This window comes from Mytilus galloprovincialis, chromosome 1 (genome assembly GCF_965363235.1).
Source record: "Mytilus galloprovincialis chromosome 1, xbMytGall1.hap1.1, whole genome shotgun sequence".
Classification (NCBI taxonomy): Eukaryota; Metazoa; Mollusca; class Bivalvia; order Mytilida; family Mytilidae; genus Mytilus; species Mytilus galloprovincialis.
Genome location: NC_134838.1, coordinates 52,429,648 through 52,448,187, shown reverse-complemented (window position 1 = coordinate 52,448,187; position 18,540 = coordinate 52,429,648). Strand labels below are relative to the sequence as shown.

The window sequence follows — 18,540 nt, the reverse complement described above, 5'->3', positions numbered from 1 at the left end:
TGTGTATCAAAACAAAATTATAAAATATCACGATCAATGGATAACTATCATTTAAATATTGCACAATATATTATATCATCTGTTGTCTTATCTTATGCGTAGGTCTTGGCACGAACACATACAGAACATCCATCTCTTGTGACACATTCCTCGTTGAAGTTGCAGCCTCGTGAAATGCATGTATTTTTACAGCCTTTATGTAAAATTGAATCAACTTGCGAGATACGTCCAAGAAGACTACCTGACCGTATTGAACCTCCTGGCGAGATATGTCTAACAAGACTACCTGATCGAATAGAATCACCAACTGGTGAGATACGTCCAAGAAGACTATCTGACCGAATAGAATCACCTACTGGCGAGATATGTCTAACAAGACTACCTGACCGAATAGAATCACCTAATGACGAGGTATGTCTAACAAGATTATCTGGCCGAATAGAATCTACTAAGGCACCATTGAATCTATTGTCTAAGGAACCACTACGAATGACTTGGCCTCCTGATAATAAATCTGTATTACGCTGACAAAGACTTCTGCAACCTAGCCCACCTCGGTCCATACATCTCTGAACGCATCCAGCTGAAATTATGTCTGATCCGACAACTGCATTAGATAAAATTACTCTTCCAGGTCTGCACATACGATCACATCCTTCGGTTTGGCATTTATATCCATCTAGACATTCTGAATGACTGGAGCATTCAATTTCACAAACTTTCCCGCCTTTGGGTGAATATACTGTAATAATAAATTTTAATTAGAAATGATTAAATATGAATTATCATTCGTAAAACATAAAAGATACCAGGCTTATAATTTGATAAGCCAGTCGCGCGTTTCGTCAACATAAGACTCTTCAGTAAAGTAGCTTAGATTTTAAATATTATTCGGTTTCGATATTTTTTACAACCAAAGTGTGTATTATACATTGCATTATTGATATAAATATTGTAAAGAGTATAACTGCTTTCGTAGTTTCAGCGTTAGTGGTGAGAGTAAAATATGCTTTTTACTCGTAGAAAAATGTAAAATAGATTTTTTTTTCATTTTCTCTAACAATAACAAAACAAATAATATTTTTTGGAACTCTTTGTTCTATTACTTATTTTTTTAAATTCAAGACCGCTGTTCTAATTTACAAACACCAATAGAAAAAACATGTTTGAGTACTTCGGTAGTGGCATGAAAATACGGATTTTTTTGTGTTATAAAAATGTGCTGTTACAAAATGATAGAAATTATTATAAATTAAGGAATGTATTTCCCTCATGCAAAGCTCTGATTCCTTTCACGGATTTGGCTATACTTTTTGGACCTTTTGGATTATAGCTCTTCATCTTTTATATAAGCTTTGGATTTCAAATATTTTGGCCACGAGCATCACTGAAGAGACATGTATTGTCGAAATATGAGACTGGTACAAAAAAATTGTAACCGTTAATTTTATTACTACCACTGGGTCGATGCCTCTGCTGGTGGACTATTAGTCCCCGAGGGTATCACCAGCCCAGTAGCCAGTACTTCGGTACTGGCATGAAAATACGGATTTTTTTGTGTTATAAAAATTTGCTGTTACAAAATCATAGAAATTATTATAAATTAAGGAATGTATCTCCCTCATGCAAAGCTCTGATTTCTTTCACGGATTTGGCTATACTTTTTGGACCTTTTGGATTATAGCTCTTCGTCTTTTATATAAGCTTTGGATTTCAAATATTTTGGCCACGAGCTCGAGCATCACTGAAGAGACATGTATTGTCGAAATGTGAGATTGGTACAAGAAAATTGGTACCGTTAATTTTATTATTACCACTGGGTCGATGCCTCTGCTGGTGGACTATTAGTCCCCGAGGGTATCACCAGCTCAGCAGCCAGTACTTCGGTACTGGCATGAAAATACGGATTTTTTGTGTTATAAAAATTTGCTGTTACAAAATGATAGAAATTATTATAAATTAAGGAATGTATCTCCCTCATGCAGAGCTCTGATTCCTTTCACGGCTTTGGCTATACTTTTTGGACCTTTTGGATTATAGCTCTTCATCTTCTATATAAGCTTTGGATTTCAAATATTTTGGCCACGAGTATCACTGAAGAGACATGTATTGTCGAAATGCGCATCTGGTGCAAGAAAATTGGTACCGTTAATTTTATTTGTGCTCTAAATACAATATATAAGGTTCTCTTATTTTATGTATCCGTCATTATTGCTTTGCCAGATACAATTTTTATTCTTTAGAAAATTAAATGAATTTCAAATATCTTTGTTTCCCCGATTTGTTTCCTGATGTTCCATAAACGTATAATCCAAGTGTTGAAACGATGTATCATTGTTTGTATGTTAATTTTTAATATTCATGTATTTTATAAATTTGTTTAAAGAATATTTGGATTTTTGTTTTCAAATATTAAGTCTGTATTGTTTTAAGGTTTTCTCATGACTTACTCTTTTGTATAAATTCTCATTTAAACAATAATAAAAATATATGACGTCATAATATACATACCAGCAAAAGCACATGCTATAAAGCCAAAGAAAAGGATAACAGCTTTCCCTTCCATTATACCTAAAATGAATATTAAAACAAATGCAACAAAAATTGATTGGTTTGAAAATATTACTAAAAATGAAAAAAATTCTTCTTCCAATATATCTGATGCCTTAAACTAGGGTTGCAAAACTTATCAGCTGTAATTGCCATGAAAAATGTATGATTGCCATACATCTTATTATTAAGAACCCTAGGTTCTATACCAGCCTAAGAGCGGCATGGCTATAGGGCTGATATTGACCGAGGTCTGATAATACATGAAATATGAAGAAAAAAAACATGTTATGATCTTTTTATCATATGCTTCAACAATGGAGAAAAATAACAGATTCATATATTGATCCTTTTACGTGGTTCCAAAATAGAAGTTCAAAGATTGAAAAGTTCACGGACGTCGGACTCCAGATTTAGTACATTCGATATGAAATCTTTCTCGTCATATGCCTCAACAGAGAAGAAAAATGTATGGACGAATCGACAAAAAATAATTCAACAATATACCTAATGTTTGGAAAATAAAATTGAGAATGGAAATGGGGAATGTGTCAAAGAGACAACAACCCGCCCAAATAAAAAACAACAGCAGAGGGTCACCAACAGGTCTTCAATGTAGCGAGAAATTCCCGCACCCGGAGGCGTCCTTCAGCTGGCCCCTAAACAAATATATACTAGTCCAGTGATAATGAACGCCATACTAATTTCCAAATTGTACACAAGAAACTAAAATTAAAAAAGTCAACTTTTTTAAAGTAACTTTCTAAATTATGTTCAAAACTTCATACATTTAAAAATGCATTTATTTTTTGTTTGTTTGTTTGCTGCTTTTTAGTATTTTACACAATATACTTTTCAATATTCAAATAATTGTTTTGTACATCACTTTGTAATGATTTTCACTGAAAGCGTAGCATTGAGTTGTATTTTTCTGAATTTGCCGAGTATCACCGGAATGCCATGCGACAACTTTACGGAAAGGCATGTGATAACAATGGAAGCATGTGATAAACTTTTCATATCAGCACGCTAAGCACCAATTCGAAACATATGGAGTTTACGTTAATTTAATCTTTTTATCATACATTGAAAATAATATATTATTTAGTCTAAGTATATAATAATGAAAATTATTACATCTTTTGTATCTACCGAATCGTTTTCTTTATCGTGATTTTAGTTGATTTGACGTTCATAGAAAAAAAATTTAAAATGAAATCATAATTACATCCCTAACCATATATCTAATCGTAAGAACTTATTTCTTAAAGAGATAGAAGTTGTTGTTTTTCATACTTCAACAGTAATTGCATTCATTTAAACATTATCTATAATATTTTGAAAAATGAATTCATTATGAACATATAACTTACCTTGAATGTATGCGTATTGCTATTTAACGGTGTACAGAAATGTTTTGATAAGTCTTCAATTTATTTTTGTCTTATATACACTCTATATGAGGAAATATACTGTACTAGAGGAAATAATGGTTCAGTGCAGGTGTGACGTAAGTTTTGAAATACTTGTTATTATAAACATAAATCAAGTTCTAAATGTCATACTTGCATTAAGTTTTTATGTTAAAAACGTTGACCTCCGATTCCCGTATCGCCTAACCATAACCAAAAAATAAAATAAGACACATTTGTTTGGTCAGAAAAGGTTGTTGAAATTAAAAAGAATGTTTGAGTGCCGTTTGATTTAAGTTGTCTGCATTTTTTATTTGGTTAAATATTCATTTAAAAGGCGTCTTTTCATTTTTAAAAACTATATTGAAAAGGTCAATATATCAGGATGTTTGTCACAGTAAACATGCTTTTAAATATTATTGTATTAAAAAATAGATACACCATTGGTGTGCATAAAAAAAAACCTATTCTGAATATTATTTTATTAAACGAAATCGGAGACTATTTTTGTCTTTTTTTGTCCAATTTTACACTTTTTATGACACAATCCTCAGAATTCATTAAATTTGACAGCATCTTTATTTGATGAGGTTTAATTAGATTAAATTACCTTTAAATACCATCTATAGAAACTGCAGATTCTTATTTGTTTTAAACTTATTAGAAAATTCAACTTGTGCTTCGTGTTGTGGTAAACGGTCTTTGTATAGGTTACGTTTACAACCGGGCGGGTTAGATACAACAGACTGCAAAGTTCTAATGTTAATTGCTGATTATTCATAAACTATCATACTATTAAACATGTTAAAGTATGATAGGGTTTATTAGCATTTAAAACACCTCAAGTTAATTTAATTATTTCAACAGCTTTAATGAACATATAAAGAACGATACAAATACGCAAAGATAAAAGCTAATATGTGACTTCAGTATGTTATTCAGTTTCACCCTCTAAGCTATTAAGTAAAATTGAGAATGACCAGAGGGAAAATGTCAAACAAAAACAACAAACCGACCAAATAGCAGATAACTTATACTTTAACTTGGGATTTTAGATGTCGACCAAGACCTGGTAGCATTTAAAACCCTCAAACTTTTTCAGTCTTTAATCAGTATGTATTGTTTCAGTAAAACAAAAGTTAGGAAGTTAATTTTTAGGTTATAGAAATTTTCCTGAAATTAAAAAAAATTCCACACGATATGATAGTGCTGAAATCAAATGATTATGGTTCAAAATACCCGTCTACTAATTTAAATGAGTATAAACAAATTTGGAGAGGCAAGTTAAATAGCTGTTATTCCAGGAATTATAGGTCTTATCTTATGGTCAACACTACCAATGTGTTAAATAAAAAATGCTGCGAATCGTTGATCTAGTTTTTTGCAGATTCCAGTATGACGTCATTTGTCCTTCACCTGTGTTAAACTTTCACATCAGACTTTTAAAGACGACTTTTTGTACGCTTCAGAATGTAACAAAATTTGACAAAAAGAAGATCAAGTAAAAAGTGTGAGTGTTTTGTGTATTTTTGAAGACATCACTTAATTTTCGAAAGATTAAGGATTTTCCTAATCCAGGAATAGATTACCTTAACCGTATTTGGCACAACTTTTTGGAATTTTGGGTCCTTAATGCTCTTTAACTTTGTACTTGTTTGGCTTTATAATATTTTTGATCTGAACGTCACTTATTAGTCTTATGTAGACGAAACGCGCGTCTGGTGTATTAGTTAATAAACTCATCATAGATACCAGGACTAAATTTTAAATATACGCCAGACGCGCGTTTCGTCTACAAAAGACTCATCAGTGACGCTCGAATTAAAAAAAGTTAAAAAGGCCAAATAAAATACGAAGTTGAAGAGCATTGAGGACCAAAATTCCTAAAAGTTTTGCCAAATCCAGCTAAGGTAATCTACGCCTTAGATTACCTAACGACAAGTCAATGAAAATGCCCAGATATCGTATTATAATACTTGATAATCAAATTAATTCATATTATCGTACAGTGTTATACGAGAAATATCTATTCATGCAAATAAACTCATCATAGCTACCAGGATAGAAATGTTGTATATTCGCCACGCGCGTTTCGTCTATAAAAGACTCAACAATGACGTTAAAACAAGTGAGAGAAGCCAAAAAAGGACGAAGTTAAAGAGCATTGAGGACAACAAATGCCTAAACGTTTTTCCAAATACAGCAAGAAGTATATAACAGGCCGCAACCGTAAGATAATGTTTTTACGAACATTATCTTTTTTCTAAGGTTTTTTGTTCCTAAATTTTTACCATCGCACCATGCTTTCACCAATTAGAAATTTTAAAATTTTGACAAGTTGATACATATCAAACTTTGGATAAAAAATCTTTTTGGTGCAAGGTGGGTGCAATAGTTTATTTTATATTTTTCATTTACGCATATCTTAGCGGTCTTTGCGTCGTGTTTGGAACCAGCGTCTCTGATGTTCGCTTTAACTGTTTTATTGTATAAAGGACTAGGGGCTATAAAGGCCATTTTTGGCCCCATCCCCAAAATTCATTAAATTTGTCATGTTGTAACTCTATACCATAGACCTTCTGAAAAAAATTGCATTTTGGGTTTGACTCGTTTATTCTGCTGCCTTGCAACCAATAAAATGACAGAGTTAAACTCATCAAATATGATTAATATACATTTTTAATCTATCTATATTTGAAATTTAACCTACTTAGCATGCAGTGAACTTTACACTTGTACACTATTTAAATATAACATAATTAAATGGACATTTTTGCCAAATTCACTGTTGTTTCTCCCTAGCAACACATATATGCCCATGGCAACGGCAATTTGTTTTACAAGATCTAATTTTAAATATGTTGCAACAGAAAGGCAATTTAAGATGTAAATTGTAAAAAAAATACAAACTAAATTAAATGTTAAAGGGAAAAGCAATATTGAAACATATATTCAGATTGTGCATCTAGTGCTGGGTGGGTCTCACTTATCAGCGACAAGAAGACTAATATAATAACAAGAACACGTATTTAGCGTTAAGAAATCTTAATATTAATTATCTAAAATGAATAGATTTAGAATTACAAACACATGCATTAAAGAGTGTTTGTAAATATCGGTGTATTTCCATTACAGAACTTATGTTTCATGTAGGGGTTGGGTTGGAAAAGGGGCACTTCTCTATATGTGATAGGACTTGCCTCTGGAATAGGTCATCTTTTTAAGCTTTTTTCGTTCTTCTTGTGGATTTATGAAAATTTTGAATGTAGATTCATATAAACTTTTTTGTGTTATTAATGTGCATCGAGATTTAATGTGAATTTCAAACGAATCACACATGAAAATAAGTCTTATCGCAAATGACTCAAATGGAAGATCTTCTATAAAACTTTTATTTATTAAAATAACACGAAAGTGAAATCAACTTATATGTCTCGCCTGTTTTACTTTAGACTGAATATATGTTGAAAATATGTAATATAAGGGTTTAATACATGTATCACATCAAAATAACAATATCAGTGGTCCATAGAAATGAGACCAAGATCATATGTATCTTGTAAGATGTACTCTTAACTGCTTAACAATCATTCCATATACAAAACAAAGTGGCAGTATAGCTTGTAGCATCTTAAAAAAGGACAAACCAAACAAATTGTTCATTGACCTATGAATAGGAGGTCAAGGTTAGAAAAAACTTGACAATGGGACATGAAGAACTTACTTATTTAATGCGTTTTCCTCAATTTTGGTTTGTTCCCCCTATTTTGTTTTTTGTCCATAGATTTACGAGTTTTGAACAGCGGTATACCACTGTTGCCTTTATTTACAATCATTTTCTACACCAAATATATAAAAATAATAAGATGTCGTATGATTGCCAATTAGACAACTTCAAAACTATCCATCATCGTTAGAATGAAGTGGATGTTAGAAATTATAGCTGACTTATTAAGTATGTTATGATATTGTAATTATTGTATTTATTTATGTTGGCCTGATTTGTGTAGTGTGGCCTGATTGTTGTTTACAGAAAAATCTTAGAATTTTGCAGTTTAGAAATCACTGGAACAATTACAGAATGATTGGAACTTTCCAGAATGATTCTTATAAAAGATGCGTTATATAAACTTCTACATTTTACTAGAAACTTCTGTTGTAACTTTCTAGGATGTTCCATTATAGACTGTTCTAGAATCTTCCATGAAAACTATATATATATATATACAGACACTAAAGTTAATCTCTCACTCTTAGACTTACACTTGGACTTAGACTTAGACATCGATAGACATTTAGCATTCACAGCATTTGGATTGACACTTTTATTCTACAAACAATATCATACTGGATTGTAACCGTAATATTCAGATTGGATTCCGAAAGATATCCGGATACAGATAGATTTAAAAGATTGGACTCATATTTTGACAGTTAAGTTGACAATAATATTTGTGTAATACTTCTTGTAAACTTTTGTATAATGAATATTGTTAAATTTTATTATTGATTTGTGTCTTTTGTTGGCTACAATTTAAAGGCGATTTCTGGCCGTAACAGAAATTGGGGGCTCGTCCGGGAGACTGAAAATATCTTATTCAAAATTTGTTTAGTAATTTTTATTATAACTAGCCAACAAAATTCTACAAAATGGCATTTGATGCCGGTAAATTTTTGAAAACGCCAGACCTGGAGGGGTTTGATAATTTAAAGAAAGAGGAATTAGTGTTGCTTGCTAAACATCTGAAACTAGATTTTAAAGTATCTATGAGAAAACAAATTATAAAAAATTTGGTAATAGATAAATTAGTTGACTCAGAAATTTTAGGTGAAGAGGCTCTTGAACTTAAGGTAGAAACTGTTGACGCTATCAAATTAAAACAGCTTGCATTAGAACATGAACTTAAATTAAAAGAACTGGAAATGAAGGAAAGGTTGGAGATGGAGAAAATAAAAGAAAAAGAAGATGAATTTAAATTAAAACAAGACGAATTTAAGTTAAAGCAGGCAGAACTAGAAATGAAGGAAAGATTGGAAATGGCTAAAAAGGAAAAAGAAGATGAATTTAAAATAAAAGAACTTGAAATGAGGGAAAGACTAGAGATGGAGAAACTGAAAATTGAAATGGTCAAAGAAGAAAGCAACACTAAAATCCAGCCGAAATCAGAATATTTTGATGCAGCAAAAAATGTACGTTTGGTTCCCAGATTTTGTGAAAAAAAAAGTCGATAAATATTTTCCACAGTTTGAGAAAATTGCTCATAATTTGAATTGGCCAAAGCCATATTGGACTACAATGTTACAAAGTGTTTTTGAGGGTAAGGCCGCTGAAATATACTCCGCACTTCCATCAGAAAAAAGTTCCGATTATGACACGGTGAAACAGGAAGTTTTGAAAGCTTATCAGCTAGTACCAGAAGCATATAGACAGAAATTTAGATCTTATAAAAAGTTTGATTCGCAAACCTATGTGGAATTTGCTCGGGAAAAAGAAGATCTATTTGATAAATGGCTTACTTCAAAGAAAACAGATAACAATGTGTTCATTTAGACTTAAAAACACATTTAGACGACAAAACTGTTGGGACAATACATGATGCATCTGTAATTTCAGATAATTATACCCTTTCACATAAAAGAAGTTTCAAGGGTCAAAATGTTAATAATTCAAGTGGAAATTACAAAAATCAAAGCACTGAGCGTACTGATAGTAAGCCTATTGCACAGAATAAGAGTCAGTCCAGTTTTAATATGTCTAGTCCAAAATTTGATACTTTCGAGAAGAAGTCACTGATTTGTGCTTATTGTAAGAAGAATGGTCACCTGATGGATGATTGTTTTAGACTCCAGAAGAAGAATGAACGAGATAATAAGCCAAAGTCCAGTGCGTGTACGACACCTTATATTACCAGTACGATGGAATGTCCTGCGAGTCAGGCTTTTAAGTCCAGTTTTTGTGATTACATGGAGGAATATAAACCCTTTATATCTGATGGGTTTATTTCTATTGTTGATGATACCACTCTTCAGCCTATTAAGATTTTACGGGACACTGGAGCTTCTCAGTCTTTATTGTTAGAAGGTGTGTTGCCTTTGTCCGAGAAGACTTCTGTTGGTGCCTCCGTTTTGTTACAAGGTGTAGAGTTGGGTTGTATAGATGTTCCTCTTCATCGTATTTATCTGAAGTCAGATTTGATAACTGGACCAGTTATTGTGGGTGTTCGTCCTAATCTCCCTGTTGAGGGTGTTACATTATTGCTAGGAAATGATCTAGCTAGGAACAAAGTGGTTGCAGAACCAATTGTTACCAGTGAACCGGTGGTGGATGTTAAATCACCTGAAGATGATGCTGAATTGTATCCAGCTTGTGTTGTTACTAGGGCGATGGCTAGAAAACAACAAGATGAGGATTTGCAAGAAAACCAGTTTGATTACATGGACCTTTCTGACACTTTCCTAGCCAACATTGAAGGTCCTGGTAGCTCAGAAAAGGCCATAATAAGACCACCTAATGCTAACAAGAATGTAATTATGCCATGGCCAGACGTAAACAACCATTCATTAAACAGAAAGAACCTTTTCGAAGAACAAAATAAAGACCCTGAGGTTCTTCAGCTCCGCCAGAGGGCTCAACCACAGGAGGAAGCAGACAAAGTGGCCGAATGCTATTACCACCAGGACGGCATTTTAATGAGGAAGTGGAGGCCTCCTGATGCTACCCCAGAGGAGGAATGGAGAGTGGTATACCAAGTGGTGGTGCCTAAAGTTTATAGGCAAGAAATTATTGGTCTTGCCCATGACACCCCCTTGGCTGGACACTTAGGTATTAGGAAGACTTGCCTTAAAATTTTGCAGCATTTCTACTGGCCAAGACTTAGAAATGATGTTGCAGAATACTGCAAATCATGTCATATATGCCAGGTTGTTGGTAAGCCTAACCAGAAAATACCACCAGCACCACTTCTGCCTATTCCAGCCTTTGACGAACCTTTCAGCAGAGTTCTAATTGACTGCGTTGGACCTTTACCAAAAACCAAAACTGGAAATGCGTATTTATTGACAATCATGTGTACATCTACTCGCTTTCCTGAGGCTATTCCGCTTAGAAATATCAAGACACCTACTATTGTCAAAGCTCTTATCAAATTTTTCACGTTAGTAGGACTTCCTAAGTCTATACAGTCCGACCAGGGATCAAATTTCATGTCAGGTTTATTTCAGCAAGTCGTGTACCAGTTAGGGATTGCTCAGTATAGATCAAGTGTGTACCATCCAGAATCTCAAGGTGCCTTAGAACGTTTTCATCAAACATTGAAGAACATGATTAGAACTTTTTGTCTTCAATTTGACAGAGACTGGGATGATGGAGTTCACTTTCTACTTTTTGCAGTCCGAGAGGCTGTTCAAGAATCCCTTGGATTTAGTCCCTTTGAGTTGGTATTTGGCCATACTGTAAGGGGACCGTTAAAATTGATTAAGGAAAAGTGGCTTACTGAACATACTGACTTGAATCTTTTAGACTATGTATCTAAATTTAAAGAAAAATTGTATACTGCTTGTCAAATTGCTCAGAAAAACTTAAAAAATGTACAGAACAAGATGAAAATTTGGTATGATAAAGATGCCAGGGATAGAGTTTTTGAGCCTGGTGATAAGGTACTTGTATTTTTGCCAGTCCCTGGACATCCTTTACAAGCTAAATATTGTGGTCCTTATACAATAGAGAGTAAAATCAATGATTTGAATTATATTGTAAAAACTCCAGGTCGGCGCAAACAAAACAGAGTGTGTCATATTAATATGTTAAAACCATATTTTGAGCGTACTAATGGATGTGAGAGTAAACCAGTTGCCACTTTAGGCATGGTTAAATTTGAGAACAATCATGACAAACCAGATGTAATTGAACCACCTTTTAGTTCTAAAACTTTGGAAGAGACAGTTAGATTGAAAAATTCAGAAATTTTGTCAAATTTAGACTCAAAACTTGCACATCTGTCTTTTGATCGTAGAGAAGAAATTAAAACTTTGGTATTTTCTTTTAAAAATCTTTTTCCAGATGTGCCAAACAAAACCACTGCTGTTTGTCATGATGTTGATGTAGGAGATGCTTCTCCAATTAAGCAACATCCGTATCGGCTTAATCCACTCAAACTTGAAGCTATAAGAAAAGAAATTAAATATATGCTTGACAATGATATTATCGAGCCAAGTAACAGTGAATGGAGCTCTCCTTGTCTCCTTGTGCCAAAACCAGATAAAACCTTTCGTTTCGTGACTGATTTCAGGAAAGTAAATTCAGTCTCAAAATCTGATTCCTATCCGATTCCAAGGATAGACGATTGTATTGACAATATTGGTCAAGCAAAATTTGTGAGCAAATTTGATTTGTTGAAAGGTTATTGGCATGAAAAGTGCACTAGCTACATTTCAAAGAATGATCAATAATGTTATAAAAGATTTAAACTGTTGTTATGCTTATATTGATGATCTAATTGTATGTAGTGATAGCTGGGAACAGCATTTAACACATTTGTATGATACTTTTGATAGATTGTCACAATCAAATTTGACTGTTAATCTTGGTAAAAGTGAATTTTGTCAGGCCACTGTTGATTATTTAGGGCATACAGTTGGCCAAGGTCAAGTGAAACCTATTATGGCTAAAGTAGAAGCCATTTCCAAATTTCCTCCTCCTACAAATAGAAAACAACTTATGAGATATTTAGGCATGATTGGATTTTACAGAAAATTTTGTTCAAATTTTGCTACTGTGGTTCAACCATTGACTCATCTTTTACGAAAAGATTCTAAATTTATCTGGAGTGAAAATTGTCAAAACGCTTTTGAAAATAGCAAATCACTTTTAATTAATAGTCCAGTTCTGATTACTCCAGACTTTGAAAAACAATTTAAACTTGCCGTTGATGCAAGCGATGTAGGAATTAGAGCTGTTTTATATCAAGAGACAGATGATAATGTTGAGAAACCTATATCATATTTTTCCAAGAAATTAGATAAACATCAGAAAAATTATTCAACTATTGAAAAAGAGTGTTTTGCAATGTTGTCAGCACTTCAACATTTTGATGTATATTTGAATCCCACTGTATATCCTATTCTTGTTTGTATTATTAAAACACTTTGTATATACTATGTATTTTTGTTCATATTATTCATGATAAGTTTTTGTTACACTAAAACTTCTTTTAAGGGGGGAGGTGTTATGATATTGTAATTATTGTATTTATTTATGTTGGCCTGATTTGTGTTGTGTGGCCTGATTGTTGTTTACAGAATAATCTTAGAACTTTGCAGTTTAGAAATCACTGGAACAATTACAGAATGATTGGAACTTTCCAGAATAATCCTAATAAAAGATGCGTTATATAAACTTCTACATTTTACTAGAAACTTCTGTTGTAACTTTCTAGGATGTTCCATTATAGACTGTTCTAGAATCTTCCATGAAAACTATATATATATATATACAGACACTAAAGTTAATCTCTCACTCTTAGACTTACACTTGGACTTAGACTTAGACATCGATAGACATTTAGCATTCACAGCATTTGGATTGACACTTTTATTCTACAAACAATATCATACTGGATTGTGACCGTAATATTCAGATTGGATTCCGAAAGATATCCGGATACAGATAAAGATAAAAGATTGGACTCATATTTTGACAGTTAAGTTGACAATAATATTTGTGTAATACTTCTTGTAAACTTTTGTATAATGAATATTGTTAAATTTTATTATTGATTTGTGTCTTTTGTTGGCTACAATTTAAAGGCGATTTCTGGCCGTAACAAGTATCTGAGAAAAGACTTGATGTCAAAACTTAACCCATTTGATATGATATTCCATCGCTTGTGTTTCCTATCAGGATTTCCTTGATAGAGAATTGCTGCTCACAAGGAAAGTATTAAACCAAGTTGTGAAGTTGAAATCTTTCCTTCGTTAATTTTTATGACGCCATCGCGAGTTGGTTCACCCTTATCGAATATCTGTTTCACAGATGACAACAAATATGTTTCATTGTCGTAACGGCATGCTCGTCCGCTTGGTCGAATGTGACCTACTGAAATAGACAAAATAGCGGGTTTTTACTAACATGAGAAATATGACGAGTGCCACATGTGAAGCAAAATCTACTTAGCCTTCTGGAGCACCTGAATATATCTCATCTTTCAGTGGAGTTCGTGTTGCATGTGTTTCTCAATCTTTTGATATTCTGTAATAGTTGTCTGTTTTTTTTTATGTTTCAGCCATGGCGTTGTCAGATTATTATCGATTAATGAGTTTGAATGCATTTGGTATTCTTCGTCTCTCTTTCAATAATAATTTTTTGTCTATCTAAACTATTCACCTTTACTATTTAGTTTATTTTTTGGTACATCATTTTGGCCGGCCATGGTACATCTTTCTATTGCGTTATTTTGTTACAGCCATTCTGAAAATCAATTCTATCTTTCATTTTTACTAAATATAAGCTTTGCCTATGTGCCATTTGGTTTTTCTTTGACACATTTGTTTTAATAGTGATAACGAACATAACAGAATCCTTTTGATATGTTTATATTTTATGTCTGTTTGTTTTGTTCACACATTATTGACAATATAATGGAATTTTATGCGACTGTCAAACATGTGACAGTTTTAGGTAGCTTAAAAAAACAAGTTCAATCTATTTGTTTTCTCACAGAAGGAAATGTTTTGAACATCCTTGGAGTTCAGATTTTTGTTATTTCCCTTTTTAACTTTCAATCCATGACTCTAGATTTCCGAAAATGAAACACTTTTTGATGCAATAGTAGTAACATTTCATTAGAGAAGAACGATTAATAATAATTCTTTTGATTGAAATGCAGTGCAATTTGTGCTTTGCTATTTATTCTGTTGCACATGCGAAATTCTTTTCAGTCATAATTATTAGAATTATAGAATGCTTTACTGATGTGTCTTATATTTCAGTTAAAAGTTTCCAAGGTTACGATTTGTTGCTGATTTTGTTTTTTAACATGCATTAGAGGCAGCTGTAAATCTAAGACCAACATTAAAATAAACTCTGTTATAATAAATACTTTATTTGTGTATCAAAACAAAATTATAAAATATCACGATCAATGGATAACTATCATTTAAATATTGCACAATATATTATGTCATCTGTTGTCTTATCTTATGCGTAGGTCTTGGCACGAACACATACAGAACATCCATTTCTTGTGACACATTCCTCGTTGAAATTGCAGCCTCGTGAAATGCATGTATTTTTACAGCCTTTATGTAAAATTGAATCAACTTGCGAGATACGTCCAAGAAGACTACCTGACCGAATAGAATCGCCTACTGGCGAGATATGTCTAACAAGACTACCTGATCGAATAGAATCACCTACTGGTGAGATCCGTCCAAGTAGACTATCTGACCGAATAGAATCACCTACTGGCGAGATATGTCTAACAAGACTACCTGATCGAATAGAATCACCTACCGAAGAGGTATGTCTAACAAGACTATCTGACCGAATAGAATCTACTAAGGCATCATTGAATCTACTGTCTAAGGAACCACTACGAATGATTTGGCCTCCTGATAATAAATCTGCACTACGCTGACAAAGACTTCTGCAACCTAGCCCACCTCGGTCCATACATCTCTGAACGCATCCAGCTGAAATAATGTCTGATCTGACAACTGCATTAGATAAAATTACTCTTTCAGGTCTGCACATACGATCACATCCTTCGGTTTGGCATTTGTATCCATCTAGACATTCTGAATGACTGGAGCATTCAATTTCACAAGCTTTCCCGCCTTTGGGTGAATAAACTGTAATAATAAATTTTAATTAGAAATGTTGAAATATGGATTATCATTCGTAAAACATAAAAGGTACCAGGCTGATAATTTGATAAGCCAGTCGCGCGTTTCGTCAACATAAGACTCTTCAGTAAAGTAGCTTAGATTTTAAATATTATTCGGTTTCGATATTTTTTACAACCAAAGTGTGTATTATACATTGCATTATTGATATAAATATTGCAAAGAGTATAAGTGCTTTCGTAGTTTCAGCGTTAGTGGTGAGAGTAAAATATGCTTTTTACTCGTAGAAAAAGGTAAAATTCTCATTTTCTCTAACAATAACAAAAAAAAATGATATTTTTTGGATATCTTTGTTCTATTACTTATTTTTTTTAAAATCAAAAACCGCTGTTCTAATTTACTAACACCAATAGAAAAACCATGTTTGAGTACTTTGGTACTGGCATGAAAATACGGATTTTTTTGTGTTATAAAAATGTGCTGTTACAAACATGACAAAATGATAGAAATTATTATAAATTAAGGAATGTATTTCCCTCATGCAAAGCTCTGATTCCTTTCACGGATTTGGCTATACTTTTTGGACCTTTTGGATTATAGCTCTTCATCATTTATATAATCTTTGGATTTCAAATATTTTGGTCACGAGCATCACTGAAGAGACATGTATTGTCGAAATGCGCATCTGGCGCAAGAAAAATTGGTACCGTTAATTTTATTACTACCACAGGGTCGATGCTCTGCTGGTGGACTATTAGTCCCCGAAGTTATCACCAGCCCAGTAGCTAGTAATTCGGTACTGGCATGAAAATACGGATTTTTTTTTGTTATAAAAATTTGCTATTACAAAATGATAGAAATTATTATAAATTAAGGAATGTATCTCCCTCATGCAAAGCTCTGATTCCTTTCACGGATGTGGCTATACCTTTTGGACCTTTTGGATTATAGCTCTTCATCTTTTAAATAAGCTTTGGATTTCAAATATTTTGGCCACGAGCATCACTGAAGAGACATGTATTGTCGAAATGCGCATCTGGTGCAAGAAAATTAGTACCGTTAATTTTATTACTACCACTGGGTCGATGCCTCTGCTGGTGGACTATTAGTCCCCGAGGATATTACCAGCCCAGTAGCCAGTAATTCGGTACTGGCATGAAAATACGGATTTTTTTGTGTTATAAAAATTTGCTGTTACAAAATGATAGAAATTATTATAAATTAAAGAATGTATCTCCCTCATGAAAAGCTCTGATTCCTTTCACGGATTTGGCTATACTTTTTGGACCTTTTGGATTATAGCTCTTCGTCATTTATATAAGCTTTGGATTCAAATATTTTGGCCACGAGCATCACTGAAGAGACATGTATTATCGAAATGCGCATCTGGTGCAAGAAAATTGGTACCGTTAATTTTATTACTACCACTGGGTCGTTAATTTCATTTGTGCTCTAAATACAATATATAAGGTTCTCTTATTTTATGTATCCGTCATTATTGATTTGCCTGATACAATTTTTATTCTTAAATAAATTTCAAATATTTTTGTTTCCCCGATTTGTTTCCTGATGAGGAATGGTAAACGTATAATCCAAGTGTTGAAACGATGTATCATTGTTTGTATGTTATTTTTTAATATTCATGTATTTTATAAATTTGTTTAAAGAATCTTTGGATTTTTGTTTTCAATTATTTGGTCTGTAATGTTTTAATAATGTTTGCTCGTGACATATTCCTTTGTATAAATCCTAATTTGAACAATAATAAAAATATATAACGTCATAAGATACATACCACCAAAAGCACATGCTATAAAGCCAAAGAAAATGATAACAGCTTTCCCTTCCATTATACCTAGAATGAATATTAAAACAAATGCAACTAAAATTGATTGGTTTGAAAATATTACTAAAAGTGAAAAAATAATTGAAACCAATATATCTGATGCTTTAAACGAGGACTGCAACACTTATCTGCAGGATTCACCATGGAAAATGTATTATTGCCATACATTATAATATTAAGAAAAAGACATTTATCTGTTAATCCTCGAATTGTTTTTAACTGATTAGGACTATTCTTATATCTTTTGAATCCGTGATTTAAGATGATTTGACGTTGCTAGAAATATTTCATGCTCAAATCATAATCATCATCATTATTCATATATCTTATACTGCGAATCTATTGTTTTAACAAGATAAACGTTGTTGTTCTTTAAATTAAACATTAGTTGCATACATTAAAATATAATCTATTATATTTTGAAAAATAAATTCATTATAGACATATAACTTACCTTGAATATATGCGTATCGTTATTTAACGGTGTACAGAAATGTTTTGATAAGTTTTCAATTGATTTCTGTCTTATATACACTCCATATGAGGAAATAAACTGTAATAGAGGAAATGAATGGTTCAGTGCAGGTGTGACGTAAGTTTCGTAATACTTGTAAATATGTTCATCAATCAAGTTCTAAATGTCATACTTACATTGAATTTATCTGTTAAAACCTTTAACCGCAGTCTCCCGTATGGCCTAACCACAACCAAAAAATATTTTAAGTTATATCGGTTTGGTCAGAAAATGTTGTTGAAATTTAAAAAAAAAATGCTTGAATGCGGTTTGTTTATTTTTTCTGCATATTTTTTTGTTTAAATATTCATTTAAGAGACGTCTTTTAAATTGAAAAAAAAACTATATTACAATGGTTATGATGTTAAACCATAGCG

The 18,540-nt window shown here is 32.6% G+C and overlaps 2 long non-coding RNA genes across 2 annotated transcripts; both read right to left on the bottom strand.

The window, feature by feature from the left end:
* LOC143080747 (uncharacterized) lies at nucleotides 1-3,992 on the bottom strand. Its single transcript, XR_012979794.1, has 3 exons — nucleotides 3,924-3,992; nucleotides 2,512-2,571; nucleotides 1-742 (listed from the first exon to the last, which is right to left on the bottom strand). It is a non-coding gene; the product is annotated as an uncharacterized LOC143080747 (long non-coding RNA).
* An 11,066-nt stretch (nucleotides 3,993-15,058) lies between these two features.
* Nucleotides 15,059-18,190, bottom strand: LOC143077933 (uncharacterized). The gene is made up of 3 exons (XR_012978959.1): nucleotides 18,104-18,190; nucleotides 17,599-17,658; nucleotides 15,059-15,809 (listed from the first exon to the last, which is right to left on the bottom strand). It is a non-coding gene; the product is annotated as an uncharacterized LOC143077933 (long non-coding RNA).
* Between the last annotated feature and the right edge of the window lie 350 nt (nucleotides 18,191-18,540).